The sequence below is a fragment of the Lactuca saligna genome, chromosome 3 (assembly GCF_052625555.1).
Source record: "Lactuca saligna cultivar CGN05327 chromosome 3, ASM5262555v1, whole genome shotgun sequence".
Taxonomy (NCBI): domain Eukaryota; kingdom Viridiplantae; phylum Streptophyta; class Magnoliopsida; order Asterales; family Asteraceae; genus Lactuca; species Lactuca saligna.
The window spans coordinates 63,572,850-63,595,983 of NC_136419.1; the positions used below are offsets into that span (position 1 = coordinate 63,572,850).

General features: G+C 31.9%; 1 long non-coding RNA gene across 4 annotated transcripts; it reads right to left on the bottom strand.

Annotated features, from left to right (window-relative positions):
* Positions 1-15,034: 15,034 nt before the first annotated feature.
* LOC145036713 (uncharacterized) lies at positions 15,035-22,784 on the bottom strand. Of its 4 annotated transcripts, none has more exons than XR_013678528.1 (3): positions 22,628-22,784; positions 22,405-22,510; positions 15,035-15,272 (listed from the first exon to the last, which is right to left on the bottom strand). It is a non-coding gene; the product is annotated as an uncharacterized LOC145036713 (long non-coding RNA). The 4 variants fall into 4 exon arrangements; XR_013678527.1 differs by having other exon boundaries at positions 22,405-22,521; positions 22,594-22,771; XR_013678526.1 differs by having other exon boundaries at positions 22,594-22,770.
* Positions 22,785-23,134: the final 350 nt, after the last annotated feature.

The following is a 23,134-nucleotide window of genomic DNA, read 5'->3' on the forward strand; positions in this document are numbered from 1 at the left end:
GGGGCTTATTAATTAACATGATATATTGTCAATTCTTATTATCAAAATTTATAGTTTATATGTTTATTAATACGGGTATTAGCCGACCCAAAGATAGACTGATATTTGGCCGAATAAACATATATGTGGTGATAAACATGTGGTGATTTTTTTTGGTTCCATGTAATTAATAAGTCAATCCAAAGAGGGGCTTGTAAATTAACATGATTTATTGTCAATGTTTATCTCTAAAACAAGGCTATCTCTTGCAAGTTAGTATTAATGTTTATGTCGATACCTTGTAAAGATGTCATAAATTGAATTTATTGATTACGGTTTATGGATTAATGAGCATAAAAATAGATTTGCTTATGTTTGAAATATGGTATTGTATCTGCTAACATTTATCACATTTATGATTCATATACTTAATGAGATTAAATTTAAGGAATTGAATGAGGACATTATGTTAGTTCTCAATTGCATGAATATTGACCTTGCATTTTGAATTGAGCAACATTCTTTGAGGATGTTGAGTTTGGGGGAGAAACAAGGTTAAAACATTGTCCTTAATGAGGAATCAATATTGATTCCTATTATTGCTTTCGATAGTATGCAGATTATGAATTAGTGATCGATAATATTATTCAATGTCCTATTCAGAATATACAAACTCAACAACCTCAACTTTGGATATTTTATGCGTTGTACCACATTTTCATCAATTTTTTTTATATCTTTTGGTTTTGAGGTAAATACAGTAGATGATTTTGTGTACCACAAATTAAGTGGGAGTAAATTTATCTTTATGGTTTTGGGCAAATATCTATGCAACTCAAGTTTGGATCATAAGAAAGCAACCAAATGGATTTTGATATACCTATATATAACAAAAGGCTATATGCTCAACTATAGAAAATTCGAATCTTTTGGGGATCATTTTTATTAAGAATACGATTTTATTAGATGTTGTGACATCCCCAAAATCATAGCCAGAAAAGACCGATTTTCATTTATGTTTTTTAAAATAATTTCAGAGTAAATCCTTTTGATTTGAAAGAGTTGCGGGATTTGTTACCAAAAACAAAACATGATAAAACAATGTTTACCAAGCATTTCATAAAAGAAATGTATTTCCATTATATAATCAAAACTCGGGGTGTCATGTTCCGATACAAATCAATAAGCATAAACGATAACATTACAAGTCATTCAACAAATATATACATATGCAGACTTGTAAACAAAACAACTTGATGGTTCATCCATCTTACGCCCTTGCGCCACTTTCTGTAATACAAATAAAACTGAGTGGGTCAGGCTTGGGAGCCTGGTGAGCATATAGGGTTTTCAACCCACAATAAATAAATTATATTTAATTTCACCAACCAATCACTATCCCGATTACCCATTCCCATTATCCTCACTTTACATCCTTAAAACAACATCTATCTCAAGGGACCTAATCTAGGATTTTCATCGGGATGGACATTACTGCTAAGGGGTTTCCTCAACAATAGATATCTTAAAGGCAACCATGAGGGGGATAGAGTACACCGGTGAACACATCGTTCACAACACCTACATGTTATGAACCTGCTAGCGTTCCACGAGACTATCTAGAAGGAGTCTGTGGTCGTTATCCATACTCCGCTGAATAACTAGGTCAACAACAACAACATCGAGGCCTCTCATCTGTTTATTACACACCAACTATCTACCCATGCTCTACCCAACATATTAGTAGATAAAAAAATATATTTTTATACATAGTTTAAAACCTATATAGCATTTTCATCCAATACATATTTCACATAACAGATAAGGCATACCCACATAACACGTATTTCATAGAAAACAAATCATATCTATGAGATTGAAGAGAGTGAGTATACATTCACGCACATAGCAACAAAATTATACACATAACACGTATTTCGTATAAAATACTTCATAATTATGCGTTAGAAGAAATTAACTACACACTCACTTGATCAGAAGATGATCGGACAGCACTACGGCTTGTAGAAGTAGTAATCCTCAGCAGATCTGGAAGATCTCTACAAAAATCGAACTTCTCGCGGGCAGAGCTTCGGCTCGGAAACCGCACTTCTCGAGATCTTCGGGATCTCGGAACTTGCTTCGGGACTCGGGAATATTACCGGGGCTTCGGGGGTTAAAATGCAGAGCTTCGGCACGAAATGGAGGAGAAATGAGCAAATAAGCCCGGACCCCTCGCATCCTATTTATAGGAGGCTGAGGCCTCGCAGTACGCGGGGCGTACTGCCTTATGCGGGGCGTAGGCCTCCGAAACGTCACTGCATGCGTCATCCGAAGTCCTCGAGTGCGAGTGTCGACATTCTTCGCTGTACACGGGGCGTACTCCGGATGAGTCCGGTGACTCGCCTCCGGATAATACTGAGACTTAATAATTAAATTTAATTATTAATTATTTAATAAACTTCGAAAATTCATATCTTCCTCATACGAACTCCGTTTTCGACGTTCTTTATATCCACGTGAAGGTGAGACTACGCTCTACAACTTTCGTTTAGACTCCGTCGACTAATTTTGAATTTATTTTTAATAGGCCGGGACAGAAAATTTCGTTATAAATTCATAACTTCTTCGTTTGACGTCCGTTCTCGCCTAACTTTTTATCGCTTTGATACTAACAACGAGATCTTCTAATCTCATTTAGATCACTAAGGATAAATATCGCTCTAACATAAATTGCACTTTTTATGTCATTCAGCGTTGCCGGTTCTGTCGCGAAAATTCGACAGGTCATAACTTCTTTGTTATAACTCGGATTTCGGCATTCTTTATATCCTCGGAAACCTTGCTTCAACTACCACAACATTATCTAAAGATATCAAGTTTATTTTATACTTAAATTTTGACGCTTATTTTTATTCTTAATTAATCAAACCACATAATTAAGCAATTAAGCACAAAACACATAATACTCACATAATACACTTCTATTATTTCAAAACGGGTTACAAAGGTTAACCTAGACTATTACATTGCTAAAAATGGCAAGCCCAGAAACACAGACGTTACAATTCTCTCCACCTCAGAATGCTTCCGTCCCCGGAATCACACATCAACAAACAAATGCGGATAGCGACCCATCATGTCACCATCCGTCTCCCAGGTGAGATTCGGCCCATTCGTGTGTTTCCATCGGACAAGCACTAACTCGACCATCTTGCGCCGCAATTTCTTAGTCTTTCGGTCAATAACTGCCTCTGGTTCTTCAATCAACCTTTTGTTCTCATGGATTCTCAACTCCGAAAGTGGAATCATGTCGGGATCTTCCCCCATGAACTTTCGTAAATAACACACATGAAAAGTGTTATGAATTCTATTCAGTTCTTCTGGTAGTTCGAGCTTGTAAGCTTGGTTCCCAATTCTCTGAAGAACTTTAAACAGTCCAATAAACCTTGGACTCAACTTTCCCATTTTACCAAATCTTATAAGTCCCTTCCACGACGAGACTTTAAGCAAAACCGAATCCCCAACTTCAAAAGTCATCGGTCTTCGCTTTTTGTCAGCATAGCTCTTTTGACGATCCTGAGCCGCTAACATTCTTTCCCTAATTATTTTCAACTTTTCAGCAGTTTGATGAACCATCTCCGGTCCCATAAACTGCTTTTCTCCAGCCTCAAGCCAACAAGACGGCGTACGACACTTTTGTCCATACAAAGCTTGGTAAGGTGCCATCTTAATGCTTGAGTGAAAACTATTATTATAGGAAAATTCGACCAATGGTAAATGTTCATCCCAATTACCTAGGAATTCCAAGGTACATGCTCTTAGCATATCTTCAAGTGTTTGTATCGTTCGTTCGCTCTGGCCATCAGTCTGGGGATGGTAAGCTGTACTTAGACACAACTTGGTACCCATTTCCTCTTGTAGACTTTTCGAAAACCTCGAGGTGAAACGGCTATCATGATCCGATACAATCGTTAACAGAACACCGTGAAGCCTCACAATTTCTTTTACGTAAGAATTTGCAAGCTTTTGCATAGTCCATTTCTCCTTGGCTGCTATGAAATGCGCACTCTTAGTGAATCGATCAACGACCACCCAAATCATGTCGTGACCATTCCTTGTTCTGGGTAGTTTAGTGACAAAATCCATAGCAATGTCTTCCCACTTACCCATAGGCACAGGCAATGGTTCTAAACTCCTGTACGGTTTCTGATGTTGTGTCTTTACTCTCGCACGAGTCACACACTCAGCCACATACTTTGCAACATCAAGCTTCATCGTCGGCCACCAGTAGTAGGGTTTTAGGTCCCTATACATTTTAGTGCTACCGGGATAAATCGAGTACATGGTCTTGTGAGCTTCTTCCATCAGAAGATCTCTGACTCCTCCTGTCTTAGGTATCCAAATCCGATCCTGGAACACCTTCAGTCCATGACTGTTTACACCGAACACCAACGTTTTGCCCAAACGTTCCTCCTTTCAGTCATTCTTCTTAGAAGCTTCACTTTGAGCTCTCTTTATACTTTCCAAAATAGTCGAGACAACTTCAATTATCAACGCTCTTGGCCTTTTCCTTTTAAGATTGACCTTCCAACTGAGAGCATCAGCAACAACATTAGCCTTACCGGGGTGGTAAAGTATCTCACAGTCGTAGTCTTTAAGTAATTCTAGCCAGCGTCGTTGCCTCATATTCAATTCCTTCTGACCAAAGAGATATTGGAGACTCTTATGATCAGTAAAAAGTTTGCACTTCGTGCCATAAAGGTAATGCCTCCATATTTTCAGAGCGAAAACTACCGCTGCCAACTCCAAATCATGAGTCGAGTAGTTCTTTTCATGCTCTTTCAGCTGTCGAGACGCATATGCTATCACTTTTTCCCTTTGGGTCAAAACACAACCCAATCTAACCCCAGACGCATCGCTATAAACAGCAAAGTCTTCAACTCCATCGGGTAGAGAAAGTATCGGTGCCTCGCATAGTTTCTTCTTTAGCTTCTCGAATGCTTCTTTATGCTTATCATTCCAAACATAAGTAGCTCCTTTGTGGGTCAAATCTATCAACGGAGTAGCAATCGAATAAAAGCCTTGGATAAACCTTCGGTAATATCTGGCTAATCCCAAAAAGCTTCGGATCTCCGTGGGACTTTTCGGCTGTTCCCACTTCATCACAGCTTCGATCTTCGCTGGATCAACCATTATCCCTTCTTGGTTGACCACGTGACCCAAGAATTGGACTTCACAAATCCAAAAATCACATTTGGAGAACTTAACATACAACTTCTCCTTCTTCAAGACTTCTAACACTTCTCGCAAGTGTCTTCCATGCTCCTCTTGGCTTTTTGAGTAAATCAGAATGTCATCTATGAACACTATCACAGATTTATCAAGGAACGGATTACAAACTCTGTTCATTAAATCCATGAATGCTGCCGAAGCATTGGTTAGTCCAAACGACATAACCAAGAACTCGTAGTGTCCATATCTAGTTCTGAATGCAGTCTTCTCGATATCTTGCTCTCTTACTTTTAGCTGATGATATCCTGACCTAAGATCAATCTTCGAGAAATAGCTCGAACCTTGCAATTGATCAAACAGGTCATCAATCCTTGGCAACGGGTATCTATTCTTTATTGTTGCCTTGTTCAGCTCTCTGTAATCGATGCACATCCTCATACTTCCATCTTTCTTCTTCACGAATAACACCGGAGCTCCCCAGGGTGCTGAACTAGGTCTAATGAAACTTTTGTCCAATAACTCCTGAAGTTGCATCATCAACTCCTTCATCTCCGTCGGTGCTAATCGATAAGGTGCTTTTGCTATTGTCGTTGTTCCTGGTAACAAGTCAATTTTGAACTCCACTTGTCTATCAGGGGGTAATCCAGGAAGATCTTTGGGAAATACTTCCAGATAATCACACACCACAGGAATATTCTGCATCACCTTCTTTTCCTTCTTAGCATTAATCACGAATGCTAAATATGATGTACATCCCTTAGTCAAACACTTTCTGGCTTTCATTGGGGAAATGATTCCATAATTCACTCGGCGTTTGTCCCCATACACCATAAACGATTCCTTCCCAGGCGGGTTCACTTTAACTATCTTCTTCTTGTAGAATATCTCGGCATCATTGGCACTAAGCCAATCCATTCCCAACACGATGTCGAAACCATTAAGTTCGATAGGTAAGAATTCTTTGTGAAACTTATTCCCATTAAGGTTGATTAAGATGTTTCTCATACGATGGCTAATAGGTACAAACTTGCCACTAGCAACTTCGAGTAATAAAGCATTATCTAGTCTATCAACAGGCAATGCTAGTTTTCTACCAAATTCATGCGATATAAAGGAGTAGTTGGCTCCATAATCAAATAAAATTTGGGCAGACAAATTGTTAACGAGAAAGGTACCTGAAGCGACATCAGCTTCATCTTTAGCAGCTTCCAGTGTCATCTGGAATGCTCTCGCCTTTGGCTTTGGCGGAATGTTGGGTCTAGCTGCCTCCTTCTTCTTCGGGCAGTCCCTCGACATGTGTCCCTCCTCACCACAACCATAACAAACTTTCTTAGTGAGGGTACATTCATTGGCATAGTGACTTGGCTTTCCACACTTGTAGCATGTGGCCACTACCTCACATTTTCCATGATGCTTCTTCTTACATTTGTCGCACCATTTCGCTTCGCCTCTGCTTCCCCTCGAACCAGACTTCGAGAACTTGTTTTTCTTATTGGACCCTGAAGTTCCATCGAACTTCCTCTTTTCACCAACTTCTATCCTTTCCAAACCCTTTTCCTTCTGCTGGGCCTCCACATTCTTAGTTGCACGAACAATCGTTTTCAGAGTAGTTGCCATCTTGATTGTCGGACCAAAGTCGACAGACAGTCCATTAGCAAACCTCTCAATCTTGGAGAGTTCCGTTGGCACTAGGTACGGAAATAATTTCATTTTCTCAGTGAATGCCATAGCATAGTTGTCTACGCTCATCCTCCCCTTCTTCAAGTTTTGGAACTCATTGTTCAGATCAATCAGATCTATCTCTGAACAATATTGCACCCTTAACTGTTCCAAGAACTCCTCCCATGACATTTTCAAAGCTTCTCCTCGTGGCATAGTATCTGCCAACAACTTCCACCAACTTAATACTCCAGTCTTCAGTTGTCTGACTGCAAAGGCAGTCTTCTGTTTGTTGCTACAGTCGCAACTTTCAAATACCATCTCCATTTCGGAGATCCAATCCATTATTTCAACAGGCTTTGGGCTCCCAGAAAGACTTGGCGGTTTGGCGCCCAAGAAATTCTTGTACATTCGCCCATCCTTGTTGTTTCTCCTTTCCGGATTGTTCCTTCGTTCTTCTTGAGTCCCAACTTGACTCATAATGCGACTATTGTTCCCTTCCTCCGATTGCTTGGGAATCAATTCAGGTTCCTCAATAGGTATGATAGGTTCGTCCTTATTATTATGCAACATTTGTTGCATCTCCTCCCTTTGTTCGGCTAACATAGCCCGAATCATGGCTTGCACTCCAGCCATGGTGATCTGTTCTGGTGCTGCTGCTACAACAGGTGCTTGCTCAATCACTGGCGGTTGATTCCTGTTTTCATCCGCGTTTCCAACGCCACTCCTTGTTCTCACCATTTTTTATCTACACACCGAATAAGGTGAAATTTAGATCTTCGTTCACGATAGATTTCAAATCATCCTTATCACTCCGAAACGATTACATGCTAGTTCTAATATCGTATACATACACTTAGAATCCTAAACACATAAACCTTCAGATCCGGTTGGCAACAAACCGTAAATCCGAACAAATAATATCATATATGGCAACATATAACATTTAGCACATAAAATCATTTTAGGCAACTTTCCTAAAATAAACTAGTGCTTGTGTCTAAAATTTAACAGACACACACCTCGCAATCTCCACTTAGCATTCTAAGTTTAAGTTTAGAAATCCTACAAATTCCTAGTTCGCTTAAACTAATGCTCTGATACCAACTGTGACATCCCCAAAATCACGGACAGAAAAGACCGATTTTCATTTATGATTTTTAAAATAATTTCAGAGTAAATCCTTTTGATTTGAAAGAGTTGCGGAATTTGTTACCAAAAACAAAACATGATAAAACAATGTTTACCAAAGCATTTCATAAAAGAAATGTATTTCCATTATATAATCAAAACTCGGGGTATCATGTTTCGATACAGATCAATAAGCATAAACGATAACATTACAAGTCATTCAACAATATATATATATATATATATATATATATATATATATATATATATATATATATATATATATATGCAGACTTGTAAACAAAACAACTTGATGGTTCATCTATCTTACGCCCTTGCACCACTTCCTGTAATACAAATAAAACTGAGTGGGTCAGGCTTGGGAGCCTGGTGAGCATATAGGGTTTTCAACCCACAATAAATAAATTATATTTAATTTCACCAACCAATCACTATCCCGATTACCCATTCCCGTTATCCTCACTTTACGTCCCTAAAACAACATCTATCTCAAGGGACCTAATCTAGGATTTTCATCAGGATGGACATTACTCCTAAGGGGTTTCCTCAACAATAGATATCTTAAAGGCAACCATGAGGGGGATAGAGTACACCGGTGAACACATCGTTCACAACACCTACAGGTTATGAACCTGATAGCGTTCCACGAGACTGTCTAGAAGGAGTCTGTGGTCGTTATCTATACTCCGCTGAATAACTTGGTCAACAACAACAACATCAAGGTCTCTCATCTGTTTATTACACACCAACTATCTACCCATGCTCTACCCAACATATTAGTAGATAAAAATATATATTTTTATACATAGTTTAAAACCTGTATAGCATTTTCATCCAATATATATTTCACATAACACATGAGGCATACCCACATAACACGTATTTCATAGAAAACAAATCATATCTAAGAGATTGAAGAGAGTGAATATACATTCACGCACATAACAACAAAATTATACACATAACACGTATTTCGTATAAAATACTTCATAATTATGCGTTAGAAGAAATTAACTACACACTCACTTGATCAGAAGATGATCGGACAGCACTACGGCTTGTAGAAGTAGTAATCCTCAGCAGATCTGGAAGATCTCTACAAAAATCGAACTTCTCGCGGGCAGAGCTTCGGCTCAGAAACCGCACTTCTCGAGATCTTCAGGATCTCGGGACTTGCTTCGGGACTCGGGAATATTACCGAGGCTTCGGGATGGCTTCGGGGGTTAAAATGCAGAGCTTCGACACGAAATGGAGGAGAAATGAGCAAATAAACCGGAACCCCTTGCATCCTATTTATAGGAGGCTGTGGCCGCGCAGTACGCGGGGCGTACTAGCTTACGCGGGGCGTAGGCCTCCGAAACGTTACTGCATGCGTCATCCGAAGTCCTCGAGTGCGAGTGTCGACATTCTTCGCTGTACGCGGGGCGTACTCCGGATGAGTCCGGTGACTCGCCTCCGGATAATACCGAGACTTAATAATTAAATTTAATTATTAATTATTTAATAAACTTCGAAAATTTATATCTTCCTCATACGAACTCTGTTTTCGATGTTCTTTATATCCACGTGAAGGTGAGACTACGCTCTACAACTTTCGTTTGGACTCCGTCGGCTAATTTTGAATTTATTTTTATTATTTATTTTTAATAGGCCGGGACAGAAAATTTCGTTATAAATTCATAACTTCTTCGTTTGACGTCCGTTCTCGCCTAACTTTTTATCGCTTTGATACTAACAACGAAATCTTCGAATCTCATTTAGATCACTAAGAATAAATATCACTCTAACGTAAATTGCACTTTTATCGTGTTATTCATTTCTATTAACAATTTGAATTTATAAGTTACACACAATAAACCTAGTGATAAAAGAGGTTAAATGTTTATTTTATTTTATTTAAAATTATTTTAACTTATGTAACAAATCAATGTTATCATGATATTATATGTACATCATTTTAATACTGAATTTACTTCAATATTAAACAAATTTTATTTGGAGATTTATAGTCAAATTCGAAATGAGTTAAAAACTACACATGAGTGTGACAATGTTCTCTCACATTATCTTCATTCTCCTGCCACATTAAGAGAGCATCATATGCATGGAACAAATGTGAGAGCAATCCAACCAATATCTACTCAAGGAAAAAAAACTAAAATAATAATAATAATAATAATAAAAATAAATAAATAAATAAATAAAACTAGTAATGAGCATGGTGGAAATCGATACGGTTTTTTGCTAAAACTGAACGGCAAACCGTAAATAAACTTTAAATTTTCAAAACTAAATGGTGTGGTTATTTTTCAATTTGGTTATACAGTTCGGTTTTATTAGGGTGCAATTTGTTTTTTAGAGAGACTTTAATATATATATATATATATATATATATATAGAGAGAGAGAGAGAGACTAATATTGTAACATGTTCTTTCATAAATAATTGCAACAATAATATAATATCATATAAAAATACGTAGAACTCAACATTGTTGCTTCAAAAAATTCATTATGGAAAAAGAAAGACTCTAACATATACATATGTGGAGTCTAAAATTGTCTCTTCAAGAAACTCATCGTCTATGTTCTACAATATATCTTTGTCTCCGATAATCCTAACAACAATATGATATATATATATATATATATATATATATATATATATATATATATATATATATATATATATATATATATATATATATATATATATATAGAGAGAGAGAGAGAGAGAGAGAGAGAGTCAAGATCAAATAAGAAGGAAATTTTTAGTAGGAAGGTAAAAAGTTTTTTTTCGACATATTTTTTTCGCGAATAAACAAAATTAATCATTAGATGATTCAATTGTAAGATGATTCACAAGAAAAAATTTTCAAAAAAACATCTCGATGATTCATTTATACAATGATTTTGTTGTTATGCACTAACATTATCATAAAAATGAATTTTTTTCTTAATTTACTTAAAAATGAATCATAAAGATGTTTTCTTTGGGATTTTTTCTTGTGAATCATCTTACAAATGAATTATCTAGTGATTCATTTATTTTGTTCATCAAAAAAATATGTAGAAAAAAACTTCTTACCTTCCTACCAAAAAAAATTTCTTACTGGATCTATATCCTATATATATATATATATATATATATATATATATATATATACATACACACACACACACTAAATCCTCTCTAATAAATAAAAAAAACCTTTTGTCACATGTAATCTTCTCCTTCATTTGGACACATGTCATTTTCTGAAATTTTTAAAATTTCTATTTTCCACTTGTTATTTTATTTTATTTTTTATTTTATTAAATTAAAATTCCACATTTAATATGTAAGGTATTTATTAAAAGAAATTTATATATGTAATGTATTCAATATAATAAGGCCTCATTAATTTTAATAATTCAATTTTTTTTTCATTTTTTTTTATAAATTCAAACATTTCAAATTGTTAAAATTTCATATTTATTTTTTGTTAAATAAACTCATTTAATACATAGGTCCACACCTAGTCCCCCTCTCTAATAAATGAAAGTTTATTAGAGATGTTGTAGATGTCGAAGTCGATGGTTGAGTCGAAATTGCGATTTGGAGGGTGTCGCTGAAAAGGAACAGTGGAGTAGGTCACGATGGTGGAGCATGATGGTTGAGTCGATGATGGAGCAACAATGGAACGATAATGATGATTCAGGAACAATGCTTGAGCACGATTGAAGAACTAATCGGCGATAGAGCAGCAATGGAAGGATAACGAGAAATGAATAGAACTGGACCCGAGTGCAAAGCTTGACCAAGTTAATGACTACCAAAATATAATAACCAAGATGATATTAACCAAGTTGATGAGATTAGGTGAGTAAGAAAAGACGAATGCAACAATTTGGATTTAGTGTGTTATTCGAGTAATGATACCAACTTTGTTCAAACTGGACCCGAGTAACCAAAAAGCAGATTAACAAAAGTAACACGGTTGAGTTAAGTGACAAACATCAAATCGATAACCTAAAATCCGACTTACATGCATGACGATCATGCTTAGTTAACATGAAGTATCTTCGGTGGTGTAATATTCTCTAGGTAAAATGACTTCATTACTCACATTTGTCTCTATGTAAACGTGTAATTAAATATTTTTACAAAGTTAACTAATTTTATATATAGATTGTAAATTTTTATTTATGTAGGTGAATGAAAGAAAGTAATTATTTACATATTTTATGAGGAAAAAAATGATAGATCAAACTACAATTGTTAGAGAACAAAAGTATGTTTGGATATATACATTAAGATAATATAATTCTAAAAGATTGTTATACAAATTGATTAATTATCATAATAATAAATAATACAATAAATCAAAAGTTGATGAAATTTTATACTATCCAAGAATAAACACTCTTGAGATCAGTTAATTTAAATATGTATCTATCTTATTCCATACTAGTTTATAATTCGTGGAAACCACGGTTCGCAAAGTAAAATAACATACAAATTATAAAAATTAGTAATCACTATTAATAGATTTGCAATCCTTAAGTTTTTTTTTTTTTTTTTTCAAAATTTAGTATGTTAACTGTTACTATATTGTCATTAACATCATCACGTTGTAGACGGAGGAGATATAGAAAGAAAGTCTTCTTACCGGTTCCTAACAATAAAAAATGCTTATTAGTAAACATGAAATAAACTGAAAATCAAATTGATAAAACCTTTCGAAAACCTGTGTAAAGTTGATGCTTCTATTAAGGCACCGCATCAAAATCAATAAATCATTAACATGTTTGAAACTAAACTAAATATATGTGAAATTAATAGTTAATGTTTAATAATTAACCATAAAACAAAAGTACCATATGTATCTTTTTAACAATTATCCATAAAAAAATACTACCATACATATCTTTATTAAATAATGATATTAATATAGTTACAAAGTACGTGAACCCTATAAGGTTTCACTAAAAAAACTTGAGATTAATGTATGTATATATTGATACTTTTATCATATTCTTCATTTAGATAAAACCCATAATTATTGAAGTCAATCAATAGAAAAATTTAATATCAACCTGCTGGTATGAGAAATTTAACCTCCTTAGACTACCTCAACAGTGCACCAAATGAATTGTGGCCACTATCCCAGTCATGTATCTTCACCACTACATCAGCATTGTTAAACCATGACCACCACATGCTTGAATATTCATCATGGCCTCTTTTGTCGCCACTTCATTCGAAATAAATCAACAAAATGAGGAATAATTTCAAAAGGAGGATACTAAGTCAAAGATTTCACCTTTAGCTTTAGATTGTGAGGGCCAGACTTTAAATTTGATTATAAGAAGTCGTATCAGTCCCGACTTGCAACCGCCCTCCTATAATTGCAACAATCAAACAAATATGATTGTAATTGACATGTCTTAGGCATTTCATAACCTACCTGATTAGAGATGGAGATGTCATAACTAATATCAATGTGTCTTATATGTTATATTGCATTGTATCAATGCATGAAGCCAATCAGTGAGTGCAAACAGGATTCATGTGTCTAGTTATAATTGTACAAAAATAAAGATGGTTTTGTGAAATCAAATATTAACCCTTTCAAATATGAAGGTGTTTAAGGAACTTACTTGCAAACAACACATCACACAAACATCACATACATAATTTTTCTAAAATCCACACATCACACAAAACATTTACCACTTAGCCAATTTCCTAAACACCATTTCTCATAATCTTGATATTTTAAAACAAAAAACATAAAAATTAATAGTTTGTAAAATGAAATTAGGATGATCTAAGAAGTGGAAGTATCTACATTCAGCCCATTTATGAACTTAAATAATCAAACTGATAGTTTGTAAAATGAAAATAGAACTTACAACTTATCTAATCGGTTTAGATACACAAAAACAATCTGCCCTGAATAAATTGTGACCAATTCGGACTGAAAAAGGAAACTAGGAATATTAAAAGATGAGAAAATAAGAATCAATTGCAGGTTCTGGTTCTAATAAACAATTTGCACACTGACTTTTTAAACACCAATTGTAGATCCTCATAATCTAAAATCAACGACGGTGATATAGGAATCAAGATGTAGAGGGAGTGACGATAGTGATGGAATCTGGTGGTTGAAGGAGTTTTAGGGTTAGAGAGAAAATAGAGGGCGACAGGTCATTGAAGATGGTATAGGGAGGCGACGACAACGATTTAAGGTTAAAGAGAGAAAGGGCTAAAAATGGTAGCAGGGTTCGGTTGTAGTATGTTGGAGGTTTGTTTATGTTTGTTGAAGTCGGTGTGTGCAAGTGACGACAGCGTATTGGTGATACATTTTTGAAGCATGTGAATCAAAAAGCTAAGATGCGAAGAGATACCTCGAAACGGAGGAAGAAACAAATAGTAGAGATGTGGAATATGGGTAACTCAAATTTCCAATTTTGAATCCTCCATTAAAGGTGTAAATAGTTGGAACAAAAATATATTGTTGGTTTTAAAATCCAGATTTATAGGAACCAATTATAGATGAAGACTTAAGCAGAATATGCCATGTGGCAAAGTAGAGTTTTAGAAAACTACCATTTGGTATAATTGGGTTTTATTTATTAGAAGAGGTAGATTTAAAGTAATGACAATGTAAAAAAATATTATTTCAATGTCAATGATATCGATATAATTATTTTTTAGTAACATATATTAATTATATTATAATATTTTGTGCAACGCGCGTATATTCGTCTAGTAATGAAATATAAAATGGTGGTAATCTCTTCTACCTCCTCTAATAAACAAAACATATAATTGGCCACATGTCCCCTTTCTACAATGCATACTTGCCACGTGTCATGTATCCATTTAATTTAAATCCTATTTTCTAAATTTTCTATATTTAAAATTTTTTATAAAACACAACAAATATTAAAAAAACCGTATAAACTGCATAAGTTTAGGAGAAAACCCGATTTTTTTTCATCTTTATCATTTTCTGATCATATAAACATTCAAATTCAAATTTCAAATAAAAAAATCCATGTTGTTTTGGAAACAATATCAATGTACGTTCAATTTCATTCACTGCATATCTTATCTTATTTTGACTGTTTTGAATATTTATATGAATCCCAAAAAATCAGGAATTTCAATTTACTCATATATTAACTCCGCTTATATTCTGCATTCTTGTCTTCAACATCCATTCTCATCTTCAGTATTACGATTTCTGCATCTGCATTCTGCACGTTGTTGACATAACAAATCTGGTGAGTTCATCATCATAACTGAAAATATAAAACCATTTTGTGAAAATATATTAAAACCAATGCAGCTATGTTTGCTAATTTTTTTTGAAATTAAATGATTATTCGCAATTTGTGTTTTCATATTATTTGATGTTCTTTGAAGTTTGATCTTCATGTTTTTGTTCGACATAAAATGTTCCCAGGGGTATTATAGTCTTTAATTTACTTTTTTGTTTTTAGTTTTCTTATATATGCTATTTGATTTTGAAAGTTCCAGCACTAAATACCACTCTTGTGTTGGACATTAAATCGTCCCAGGGGTATTTTAGTCTTTAATTTACTTTTTTGTTTTTAGTTTTGTTATATATGCTATTTGATTTTGAAAGTTCCAGCACTAAATATCACTCTTGTCCTTTTATTTTTCTTAAAATTGAAACATATTTGTTTTTTTTTTGTTTTTGTTTTTGTTTTTTTTTTCATATAATAGCATCCTACTTTTGGGTGACATTTTGAAGGTTCTGTTTGACAGAAAATGGTCCCAGGGGTATTTTAGTCTTTAAATTACTTATTATACTTTATATGTGTTATATCAAGTAAACTATCCCCTGAAAATATCTAAAAGAAAATTCCAGCACTAAATACCACTCTTGTGTTGGACATTGAATCGTCCCAGGGGTATTTTTGTCTTTAATTTACTTTTTTGTTTTTATTTTGAAAGTTCCAACACTAAATATCACTCTTGTCCTTTTATTTTTCTTAAAATTGAAACATATTTGTTTTTTTTGTTTTTGTTTATTTTTTTTTCATATAATAGCATCCTACTTTTGGGTGACATTTTGAAGGTTCTGTTTGATTTTTTTTGGCTCTCAATGTTTATGGCTTTCAGTTTTTATGTAATTGATTTTTTTAAATTTCGTTGTTCATCTTTATATATCAAGTAAACTTATTATATTTTATATATGTTATATATTATTATATATAACATACCGAACAAACAGAAAATCTTTCAGTTTAGTTTGGTGATTTTATGTTATTTTTAAGTTATTTTTATTTTATTATTATTATTATTATTATTTTTTGCATATAATAGCATCCTACTTTTTTATTTTGTTTTTTTAGTTTTGTTATATATGTTATTTGTTGTGTTGGACAGAAAATCATCGTAAGGGTATTTTAGTTTTTAATTTACTTTTTTGTTTTCTATTTTGGCTGTCAGTTTTTATATAAGTGATTGTTTTTTTTTAATTTTGTTATTTATATATCAAATAAACTTATTATTGGTTATATATGCTATTTATTGTGTTGGACATAAAATCGTCCCAGGGGTATTTTACTCTATAATTGACTTATTTGTTTTCTTCTTTGGCTCTCAGTGTTTACATAACTAATTTTTTGTTGAATTTTGTTGTTCATATTTATATATCAAATAAACTTATTATATTCTTATATATGATATTTGTTGTGTTTGTTAGAAAATTGTCTTAGGGGTATATTAGTCTTTAATTAAGTTTTTAGTTTTTTCTTTTGGCTATCAGTTTTTATATAACTGGTTTTTTTTCATGTTTATATAAAAAGTAAGCTTATTATATATTACATATGCTATTTCTAAATTTTTAGGGGATAAAGTAAATACAAGTTGTAAAATTTATTGTCATTTCATTGACTTTTCAAATTATTTTTACAGATATGGCTACTTCAAATATTACATTCATAAAAGACATTGACCCAGTCAATTCGGATTTCACTATCAAAGTCAAAGTATTGAAGTTATGGATGCTCAATTCTAAATTTAATGAGAACGAAAAGTACTCCATCGAAATGATTTTATTGGATGAACAGGTATATTCTTATTGTTTTCCAAAAAATATATTGCATTTTACCATTCATTTTTTATAAATATCTTACATGATTACAATTTGATAATGTTGTCTTCTTTAATGTTTAGGGATCTCTAATTCAAGCTAATGTTTTCCAAAACTTATTTTATAAGTTTGAAAAAAGTCTTCGTGAGGGATCCGTTTATGAATTTACCACCCTATCTGTTGCAAAACACAATCCACATCCCAAATCTACCATCTTTTCTGATCTTCCAAATAAAATAACCTTCATAAGGGAAACAGAACTTAAGGAAAGTCTTAATTTTCCGAAAAATGTTTTTGGATTATCTTTTGTTGATTTTCAGAAAATTAATTCCAAGGTTATCCCAACCCAAAGATCTGTTGGTACGTTTTCATTTATTTAATAAATTCTAATTATTTAATACTTTACCTAACATTATTTAGTAATTTTATATTTATCCACAATGAATTTCATAGATGTTATTGGCGTGGTTGTCTCCCGTACTACTATTATCCCCTCTCAGAAAAAAGACAAGCAAAGAATCCATCTTGAGCTCAAAAACTTGGAGTTAGAAAAATTTCATTTTGAATATTTGTTATTTATTATAATTTTTTATTACCTAATCTATAATTTTGTGTTTTTTTTCAGTGGTGTACTACTTAAGGTCACTTTATGGGGTCATTTTGCCAACAAAGTTTCTGATTATCTTGACACTCATAACACTGATGATTGTGTTGTTATAATTGTGCAGTTTGCAAAAATAAATGATTACAAAGGTTTGTCACATAATAATTGTCAATTTATTTCTTATTATAAATTATAAATATCTTTATAACATTTATTATGTTGTCTATAGGTATATCGGTGTTGCAAGTTACTATGATGTCACAACTGTCTTCATCAACACTGATATTGATGAAATCAAACACTTTAGAGAAAAGTTGGTTACTTTCGTTTATGTTTATTTTTTTAACTTATTGAAAAGTTGGTTACTTTCTTTATAATAAACATTTGTTTTTTTATTATATGACATTATATCATACTAAAATATTCTTATAATTAAATATTAATCAGGTTGGCTAAGGATAATGAATCTTCACAATTATCCGGTACCATCAGCTTGATTCGGACAAAACATGTTTCACTCAATGATGATTTCCTAAAAAATAATGAGGTTAAGACAATTTACAAAAGTAAAGAACCTGTCCAGGTAAACCAATTTTTTTGTTTATTTTTTCTTTTGCATATAATAGCATCCTACTTTTTTGTTTTGTTTTTTTTTATTAGTTTTGTTTTTTTTGGAGGGCAAAATGGGCAGATGGGTGACATTTTCATGGTTGTGTTTGACAGAAAATCGTCCTAAAGATATTTAACTGTTTAATTCACTTTTTTATTATATTTTTTGGCTTTCAGTTTTTATATAAGTGATTTTTTTTTTTATTTTTTTATTTTTTTTTTTTTTTTTTAATTTTGTTGTTCATCTTTATATATCAAATAAACATATTATAGATTATATATGCTATTTGTTGTGTTTGACAGAAAATCATCCCAGGGGTATTTTAGTCTTTAAATGACTTTTTTGTTTTCTGTTTTGGCTCAGTTTTTATTAAAGTGATTTTTTTTTTTGAAATTTGTTGTTCATGTTTATATATAAAATAAAGTTATTATAGATTATATATGCTATTTGTTGTGTTGGACAGAAAATCATCTCAGGGGTATTTTAGTCTTAAAATGACTTTTTTGTTTTCTGTTTTGGATCAGTTTTTATATAAGTGATTTTTTTTTTTAAAAAAAAAATTTGTTGTTCATCTTTATATATATGCTATTTGTTGTGTTGGACATAAAATCGTCTCAGACGTATTTTAGTCTTTAATTTATTTTTTTGTTTTCTGTTTTGTGTTCATTTTTATATATCAACTAAACTTATTATAATAGCATCCTACTTTCTATACAAACATATATTTATATATTAATGTTTATGTTTCTTAACATCATTGTTTTTTTTAAGCAGGTTGAAGAGTTCATAATTGTCGGTACTATAATAGGAATCCGCCAAGACAAACCTTGGTGTTACCAAAGTTGTCCCGATTGTCATGTAAAGGCAGTTGAAATTCCGGATTGCAATGAAGATGTGAAACTTTACAAGTGTACAAATGTTGAATGCAACAACTCTACTAAAGTTCCTATCCCAAGGTTTTTTTTTTAAAATAATTTTAAATAAAAAATTATGTTTTTCTCTTCTTAATTAAACAATTTGAAATTGTTATAACTTTCTTTTTTAGATACATGATTCCAGTTTGTGTTCAAGACGATTCTGCTTCTACAATCTTAACTATGTTTGATCGGGAAGCATATGGACTCTTGGGAATTTCAGCCAAAGATTTAGCAGAAAAACATACTAGGGTACATTACCAATACATTTTTAAATTTATTTGTTTTTACCGTTCGACTACAAATGTAATAGTTATTTTTACCATTTTTTCAGCTTGGATTCAGTTTGGGCATATATCCTCCTGAACTCAATTTTTTGAAAAACAAGCATTTAGCTTTTAAAGTTAGTGTCACAAAATACAATGTGAGATTTCAAAATAGTGTCTACACAATCTCAAGGGTAACGGAGGAAAAGCAAATAATCGAGAGTTTGGAGAGAAAGCTACTTCAGTTGCAGGTTATCATTTACTATTATTTGGATTTATTATGCAAATTTAAAATACCAATTACTATTATTTTAAAGTATTTGCACGTATATGACATATAAAACATATATTGTCACATCTATAGCCTGCAACTTTAGAGTCTTTAAACGATGGACCATCCGACTCCAATTCCCAGGAAAAAAATACTTACCAAGGTATAATTTAACACTAATATAATGCATTATAAGTATACTTCTTCATTTTTTACATAATATGTTTTCATTTTTTTATAAGGATTCGGTTTCACATTCGGATGAAAATGTTACACCGTCTACCGGAAATATTTTGACACCAACAAGTTTTGAAAATGTAAAAAGTACTTCGATGAATTTAACACGCAAGTTTGAAGAAGTGTATGATGTGGAACAGTATTCGAATTCGTCATCAACAAAAGCACTGCGTCTTTCAACCGGAACTGGAGAGGGGATCAAGCTTTTGATACCAAAAGTTGAAAAATCACAAGACAAACATTTTTTGAAACATTTTTTGCTTTAGCTTTATTTATAACTTCTCATGAAGTTTTTAATAATTCTTCAAACTTGGTTAATAACTTATTATGACGTTGTACCTTGAAAAGTACAGTTGACTCCTCTTTTGCATTGATGCATTTTAAGACTTTTATGTTTGGTTTTGTTTTTTAATTTTATTGAATGTTCTTTTTTTCATTTCGTAAGTAATTTGACATTGTATTTTGAAAATTAAAATTAACTACTATTTTAATTTTCTTTTCATATGACTATATTTGTGTCCCTAAATGTTTGTTATCAAATTTTATGTCTTTCTTACAATTATCGAGTTTATCATTGTATGCTACAATTATCGACTTTATCAATCAGCTCGGAATCAATTAAACGATAATGGTCAATAGAGGATGCTCGACTCCAAAACTTAAAAATATTGATGGGACATTTGGGATAGTTTATTTAAAATAACTTTTGACAATGGTAACAATCAAGTTTTAGTGTTTAGATTAATACATGCACTTTTTTTAATATATAAAAAAAGAAGAAAAGAAAAGAAAGGTTTATTCGATATGATACATGCACTTTTTTTAATATATTAGAAACTCATATCATTTTTAGTTTTTTAACAAATATAATAAACTTTTCATAAATATTAAAATACCACTTATTAACTTATCAAATAAACTAATCCATATATATTTTTAAACTCTTTTTAGCAGAAGATAAACTCTTTTTAACTAAATACCACTCTTGTGTTGGACATTAAATCGTCCCAAGGGTATTTTAGTCTTTAATTTACTTTTTTGTTTTTAGTTTTGTTATATATGCTATTTGATTTTGAAAGTTCCAGTACTAAATATCACTCTTGTCCTTTTATTTTTCTTAAACTTGAAACATATTTGTTTTTTTTTGTTTTTCTTTATTCTTTTATTGCATATAATAGCATCCTACTTTTGTGTTTATTATTATTATTATTTTTTTTTACTTTTGTTTTTCCTGGAGGGTAATTTGGACAGATGGGTGACATTTTCAAGGTTGTGTTTCACAGAAATTGATCCCAGGGGTATTTTAGTCTTTAAATTCCTTTTTTTTTCCTGTTTTGTCTAACAAATAACTTATTTATCAATACATAATTTATAAGTACTTTATGTAATTAATTATAAGATAAATTAAAAGTTTTTTTAGTGGAATCGATTATGTTTACTATTTTGTTTATTTTCATGATTTTTAGTCACATCACATTACTCAGTAAACTAATAATTTGTGTTGGACATTAAATCGTCCCAAGGGTATTTTAGTCTTTAATTTACTTTTTTGTTTTTAGTTTTGTTATATATGCTATTTGATTTTGAAAGTTCAACACTAAATATCACTCTTGTCCTTTTATTTTTCTTAAACTTGAAACATATTTGTTTTTTTTTTGTTTTTCTTTATTTTTTTATTGCATATAATAGCATCCTACTTTTGTGTTTATTATTTTTTTTTTTACTTTTGTTTTTTCTGGAGGGTAATTTGGGCAGATGGGTGACATTTTCAAGGTTGTGTTTCACAGAAATTGGTCACAGGGGTATTTTAGTCTTTAAATTACTTTTTTTTTTTTTTTCTGTTTTGTCTAACAAATAACTTAACAAGAAAAACCTTATCTAAAGCCTCAGGAAAACCTTATTTGATACCTTAACAAGAAAAAGCTATACGTATGGAAATTTGTGAACTACAAAGTTTTTTGTTTAAACTTGTACTGTGATGGTTTCTTCTCAACCTAATGCAAACAAACATGCATCCTAACCCTAAGAAACAAACATATAATTAAAGTTGTTATTATACCCAATTATAATTGTTTGCTTTTATTACATTTTATACACCCCTTAATATGAACACTGACTTATACAAGAAAAATTCGTCATATTTGTTAATTTCAAAAGACATGATAAAACACATAAGCGGGAAATCTAATATAAAACCAAAATTTCACATCTTGTATTTTGAAATTTACGCAAATTAACACTGAAATTTCAAATTTCGAAATTCAACTTAAATCACCTAAACAGTTTGGTAAACAAAAAATCTTCAATCTATTAAAACAATTATATCTGCATCTTCTTCAAAAAAATGAGAATTAGGTTTTACCTTGATTCCTCTTCTTCAAACGTCTTTCAAGATTAGTAGTACGGGATTCTTGAACACCTTTTATCCAGATTTCGACCTCCATCCAGGTATCTTTCTTTTATACTATCTATTCATTCTCTTTGAAAACCAAAATCAGCACATTAGGTTGAAAAAAAAACTCATTATTCATACCTAATTGTTAATTTTTACCACAAAAAGTCGGATCGAGTATGCAATTACGAACCCTGTTATTCGCGTAGCACAAACCGACTCAACGATTTCACATTCGGCCACCCTTGCTACCCTCTACATCTTCGTTTTGCGTCGGTTTCTTCTTTGACTGTCGGAGTTTTTTGTTTGTCAATATCTGTTTTGGGTGAGCCACATAACTTTATAATAACTTTATAATAATACTAAATGTTGTATCTATACGGAAAAACTGATTTATTTAATATATGTAATATGTAATATGTGCATTCACGTTTACATTTTTTTTTATAACTATGGAGATTAATACTTTTAAAATGAGAACTTCATATATGTTATTAATTAATATATGTTATTAATTAACAAATATGATATTATATGCAAAAATAATTATAATAATAACAATTTGTTTTGCATAATCCAATTTAATTTTTTTTTATTATGATTATTTAACTGTCCATATATTCTTATAACATATTTACATGTATATATAATCTTTTTTAACATTTAAATACTGTTATTTATTTATTTATTTATTTATTTG